At 39.7% G+C, this 6,190-nt stretch overlaps 1 long non-coding RNA gene across 1 annotated transcript in view; it reads right to left on the bottom strand.

Moving 5' to 3' along the window:
- Positions 1-213: 213 nt before the first annotated feature.
- The window catches only part of LOC113950942, a 29,348-nt gene continuing 23,371 nt past the window's right edge, over positions 214-6,190 (bottom strand). The window contains exon 3 of the long non-coding RNA XR_003528936.1: positions 214-319. This is a non-coding gene — a long non-coding RNA (uncharacterized LOC113950942). The remainder of the gene's footprint in view (positions 320-6,190) is intronic.

Genomic DNA, 6,190 nt, shown 5'->3' with positions numbered 1-6,190 from the left:
TCCCTCTATGGGACATTCACTAGAAACCATTTTTGGTAGGAACAAGAGAACTAAGGGGGTTTAAAACCATGGGTCTCACATAGACAGCAGGGTCAGGGGAATAAACAACAACAAAAAAATCCAAAACCACACAACTTAGTCTTGTTAAGGATTATTTTCTTGTTTTTGGTGGGGTTTTTTTGGTGGTTTTTTGTTTTTTTTTTTTTTTTGTCTTAGTAACTTTGACTTGGAATAATATTCAGCATACACCTTCTGAAAATTCACCAGTCTCTGAAGAATGTCCAAGGAGATTTCATTTTGTTCTCTGAGTGATCCCAAACTGTTAAAAAAAAAAAAAAAAAAAAAAACCAACCAAAAAAACCAGCCTAGTGGTTTCCCCAAAGTAGATCTGCCCTCTAGCACTTAAAAAGAAGTAATTGCTCAGGTCCTTCAATTCCAGTCAAGAAACAAATCACAAAGAATGCAGAAAGTCCAAAATAAACACACATTCTAAGAGATAAGCACACACACCGACTTCTCAACATACCTTGCAAGCACCCTAACAATTCTTATTCTCTGCTGTTGGCAGAATACAGAGTGATCTTTCTGTGTGACTGTTGTAACTTGCTCTGTAATTCTGTGCCAAAACCAGCAACGTGGTAATGACATTGAATAGGTAATTAGTAACTATTAGAGCAGTATACAAACTAGGGCGTAGTCAAGGTGCTAGCATCTGTCTAAGCCACCTGGAGGGATTTGGCTTCCTAACAAAGCACCAGAGACGGTGGTGCCTCTGTAAAAGTTTGTGTAAATCACTCGGACGGGCTATCAAAGGGTGAAACAAACCTGAATTTCATGTTAAATCCCAGCACATGAAAAATGTGAAGTAGGAGAAAAATTTTATAGCTTTACTGGCCTTTAAAAAAACCACCACTAACAAAGGCACACACACCAAAACACAACACCTTTGTGGATAGAGTCTCAAGGAAAAGGGGTCCTCTTTCCCACTAAGAGTTTTTTAAATGTCAGGGATTTGAGATACTCTGTAGGCTTCTCCAGCTTCAAGTGGCATGGGAGGACTGGGTAAATATATTGTATTTGTGTGTTCCTCAGGGAATACACAAAGCTTTTCCTTCCTGGGTGGCAACAGCAGCCAGTTCACCCCCAGAGCCATCACCCTTTCCCTCTCCCACCCCCCCACTCTCTGCTACCAGCAGCTGCTGCAAGAACAGGAATTCCAGTTTATTCCTCCTCAATAGCTAATTGAATTTTCTTTGCTTCTCCCCAGTTCAAACAGGGAAGAGGAAGAGATGACAAACCCTTGTGAATATAACATTTATGTGATATTAGGAGTGGTAACTGTCATGTTCCAAGAGGATTAGTAGAATATTGGTAATTCGGTAGATTTCACCATTGTTAAAGTCGTGGAAAAAACATTATTGGAAAAAAAATTCCAGAGTTGGTTCATACTGGAGAATCTTTCTGTGCTTGAAATAAGTCTGGGGACATAATATTGCTCAAGGAGTAACAACAAATTAAAATACATTCATTGTTCCAATCAGATGAAGACAAATCCAGACATCCCTCAGAGTTCCAACCTTTCCCCTTCCACAGAACTAGATGCCAAATACAGATCACACAGCCTCAACTTGATTCACAGGCATATCACTGTAGTCTTTCTACCAGCATAACCTCTGCAAGTGCATTAGAATAAGATCAAGTAAACCAGCAATTCAGGCCTTCCCAGTCGTAACCAAAAGATACAAGGATTCAAAGGCTGCCAAAAAAGCCAAATAGACAGCTTCACTATGGATGTGGTACAAGGGGAGGTCAGCCCTTCAGAAAGCAGAGCTGTTTGCAAAGCCTGGCAGTGAGGTTACTGGTTATGGAGTAAAGCTTTAATACCCACAAAAAGACATACCCAGGTTTTAGCTACTGCTGCAAAGAGAAACACTCAAAATGCCAAGTTATCACACATATGGAAAGCTGAAGACATTGAAGGAGGATAACAGTCTGAGCAGGTGAAGTCTCTACAGATTTATAGTTCTGTGACACATGAACAAAACACTGGAGAATTCTCTAACACAAACTCAGGACTCGTTACTCCATATAACCTGTGTAGCACTACTGTTTCCTGCACAACAGATTTTAGAGTTTGTTTTGAAGTCTTTAGAGCCCAGAGGTTATTCTAAAACGTACCTGAACAATCACAGCTCTACTACAGACCAAATACTGCCTTCTCACAAGCTATATTTTAATATAGTGCAAGTAATTACTCCAAAGAGTATCTAATACAGACAGACCTGAAGAGGCCACTCTGTCCATTAACAGTTAACTCAGCAAACATGTCTGTGCTTGTACCTGAGTTACCACAGCCTGGAGCAAAGAGAAGGCCATTTCAATAGAGCAAAGTGAACTACACCAACACAGTTACTAAGGACTAGCTCTGAAACACTTCAGCACTTCCCAGAGATATTGAACAGCTTTAGGGCAGACAGAACTAAGAACATTACATAGACGTGAAGACTTAAATATACGTACTTAAGATATGAAAAGTATCTGCTTATCACCTCACACCCAGAAAAAGTAAAATCCTACTGCTTTTAGCTATTTCTAGCTACCTTTTTGACCTACTAACCACAGAAAGAGGCAAAAGCACAGTCAAAATGTCCTTACCTTAAGAGCTCTGCTGTGATGCTGTGTCTGTAAACTCCAATAAAAGTCTATATTTCTAGCACAGCCACTGCACAGACAAACACTAGCCCTGATTCCCCCCGGGCTGAAGAAGTTTCCCCTGGTTGCCCACCTGATCTGCATTGAGAATCAGCTGTAATTATTGGCCCCAGCTGTGAGGCAAGAGAGGGGCTTTCCCTGAACTGTGCTGGGGAGTCATAAGGGCCTAGAGCTGGAAGAAAAGATTGGGAGGAACAGTAGGAATGGTGCTACTGAGTTGTCTGGTTACTGGATTGCCTGCACTAAAAATAAAAAGCTTTTGGTAACACCTGTGATAAAGCCTGTGTGAGATGTAATACATGAAAATGTATCAGCAGCACTGCCAGAACTACAGTTACTGTAAATCTGCTGTGGTTGTTAAATGGTCAGTGAATCTCTCTTACACTAGGTTTCCTAAAAAAAAGAGAGGAGCGTAATTAGTGACAGAAAAATTATTGGTTGTGGAAAAGCAAATAGGGCAGGTCTTAGCTATTGGCAGGATATTCTACTAAAGGGAAACATCCTTTGCTATATCAGAACTTAAAACAGGTGAGAAATAAACCAAAACGTTTCTCTAATAAGTAAATAATATTAATCAACTTCTGATTTTCAAATAACAGTAGCCCCTTGTACAGACTATGTGCTTATTAACCATGATAGATGGAAAAGAGTCAAAACACTGTCAGTTTGACAAGAAAGCTTCAGAAATGCCAACACTGAAACAAGTAGATACATCCAGCCTACATCCTACTCATGATAGGTATATCTAAGTCTGCCAGAACAAACTGATGGCTTCTGGAGATCAGTCTGCATGAGGCATTACAATGTTGGATAACCACTTGAGCTGCTTGTGGCACCAATTACAAAATCTTAGTTACCTGTAATGGGCAGAGAGAGTTTTACAGAAATATCCTAAATCAGAATGTCAGAAAAAAAGTGACTCTCAGAATACTAACAATTTCCAGGTCACTGTTCTTTATACAAGTTCCTTCTTCAGTCCAGCTGAGAGAAAAACAAGCAACACAAACCAGGTTAGGGTGTGCAGCAAGGTGAAGGGATAGTCTGACTCCAAAAGCCAGCACAATGCTTTTATTCTGTGCCAAATCCTCAAGGGCCTCTTTAAAATTCATCAACAGACAAAAAGCTGAAAAAACAAGGGGGACATGAGTTCACACTAAAAAAACCCCACACCTCTCTCTGCTATCTCCACAGAAGTATTTTCTTCTCGCTGCCAAATATGTTATCGTTCAAGATAACCACACAGCATTCAGGGTACTGCAACACCTCAGCAAGAAGCAAGCAATCATTTGCCTCACAGACGACTCCCTTGGCACATTTCAATAGGGTTGTGGAGCTTAATGAGCTGCGAAGAGATATCATCAGGGCCACACGAAGGATCTCAAAGCCTTCAACTGAAGTTTAAATACCAACTAGCATAAAGCACTTCTCTGCTAACTCATAGAGCTCAGCAATACTGACTGACCATACAAGCAGGCTGAGGACCACAGTCAACCTTGCTGTTAATGATGATAAGAACTAAAGGATAAGCAGGAATATCACCAAAATCCCCTTCTTCCCTTCTTGTAAGTGAGGCTCACTTTATTTTAAAGTTCCAAAGATGCAGCTGAATTTTTCTACAAGGGCATTATTTTAGTTCATAGGCAGCTTTCCATCACAGTATGTTTTACATAAAGACATCCAGCTTTTTTTTTTTTTTCACCAGAAAAAGACAAAAGAGTACAAAATTATTCTGATTACACAATGTAATAAGTCAGTAGGCCAGACAGTTTAAGCCAATTTTCCAGGGCTGCACAAAACACCATCAGAGCCGGGATCAGAACATGAGTCCTATTTTTGTTTCCTGTCCTATCTGAAAGGTTTTCTTCCTACAATATTAATAAGAAATGCCAGTTACAAAACACATTATCCTCTTTGGCAGATGGCAGATGTACAGGGATCCTTCTCTAACCAGCTGTGATGTAAAAACACTATGTCTGTTTGAAACATCTTCAATGTTGCTCCAAATGGGCATTATACTTCTTCAACAGTCCAGAAATGTTTGGGAAAACATTATACTTGATTTCTGAGCACGCTGGCAGGTATAAAATGAGGTGTTTCAATAGTCTGTTGATGTGTAAGACCTACAGGCATTTTCCAAAAGCACAGTAGCTGGGATCCCATATGGCACAGCCTTTATAATACACAAAAGCTTCTGCCAAAACACACTGATCTAATGGAACACCAGCAGATAAGCCATGACACCTATACAAACCTCTGAGAAAAATAAACTGTGATCCTGTTTTTTTTCTAATTGCTTTTAGTCCACAGAGTGTTGCTCTCTGCTAGGAAAAGAAATCCCTACCAATTCAGCTACCATTCAGAAAATCTCCTCATGCATTAAGACTGTAATACCATTTTTATTTTTATTATTTCCCATGCTCCAGAGCCATGACACATGGAAAGCAAATGGTTTAGCATACACTAAGGATAACATGCTTAGACAGTGACAAGTAAGATCACAAGGAAGCAACCTCTCCTTCTTTTAATGTGGCTCTGAGTAAAGCCTAGAAGATTTTTCTCTCCTCTTCAACAGGAAAATATCTTCTTGCTTGGTGCTGCCCACACACTCAAGGACTGGAATTACCAGGAGTGAAGGGATTCAGGAGACATAAGGCCCCTGATGTTTTTGACTCATGCTGTGTGTACAAATCACCTGCTAGGGAATACCTGTACCCTGCTCTGCCTTTCTCCTGCCCTCTCCTTTTGAAAGGTTCTTCCTACCCCTACTCTTTTTCTGTCAGGTGTATTTTAAAATGGAAAAAATTGTCATTCTTAATTAAATTAATAAGACTAAAATGGAAATGCAGTCAGAGAAGTGTTTCTATAAAAATAGCACATTCCTATCATAAACTTCTGCTCTCTGTGCATTTAGTGTCATCTATTTACTTGGCTGCTTTGTCTCATGTATCACTAACTGAACTGTTAATTAGTGTCCCAGGTCTGCAAGCAGTGTGAAGCAATTTCTGCAGCTGGTACCTACAGTCTGTCTGATGTATCTTTACTACTGAGGGTTGCACAACCTTGACTCCAAGTAACCAGAACAAGTTTGGTAGATAAATAACTTTTATGTGAAAATTGTAATCTGAAATCAAAGTGCTGCATTGATAGAGGGCCTTTAAAAATGTCACTTCTCTGAAACAGAATCTAGGCTACCACACATATTCAAAATGAAAAGGAATAGTTCACTGGGAACCTATCCTAGAACAAGGCCATGAGTCACAAAAGTACTGCAGAAAGTTAATGCATGCAAGTTAGCCACAACATATCAGCTGTCTATTGTTTCTATTGCCTGACCAACACAATAATTATGCTTAAGAGCACAATTTGAGGGGGTTTTAGCAGGCGTTCGTGGAACTACTTTACTTGCTATCTCCTCTGAAGTATTTAAAACCTAATGTGAACTTATGAGCCAAATTATGAATTTTGCCTTAAGATTTAG

The sequence above is a fragment of the Corapipo altera genome, unplaced genomic scaffold, assembly GCF_003945725.1.
Source record: "Corapipo altera isolate COAL_440 unplaced genomic scaffold, ASM394572v1 78, whole genome shotgun sequence".
Lineage (NCBI taxonomy): Eukaryota > Metazoa > Chordata > Aves > Passeriformes > Pipridae > Corapipo > Corapipo altera.
Note: the sequence above shows the minus strand (reverse complement) of the source record. Positions and strands in the feature narration are given on the sequence as shown.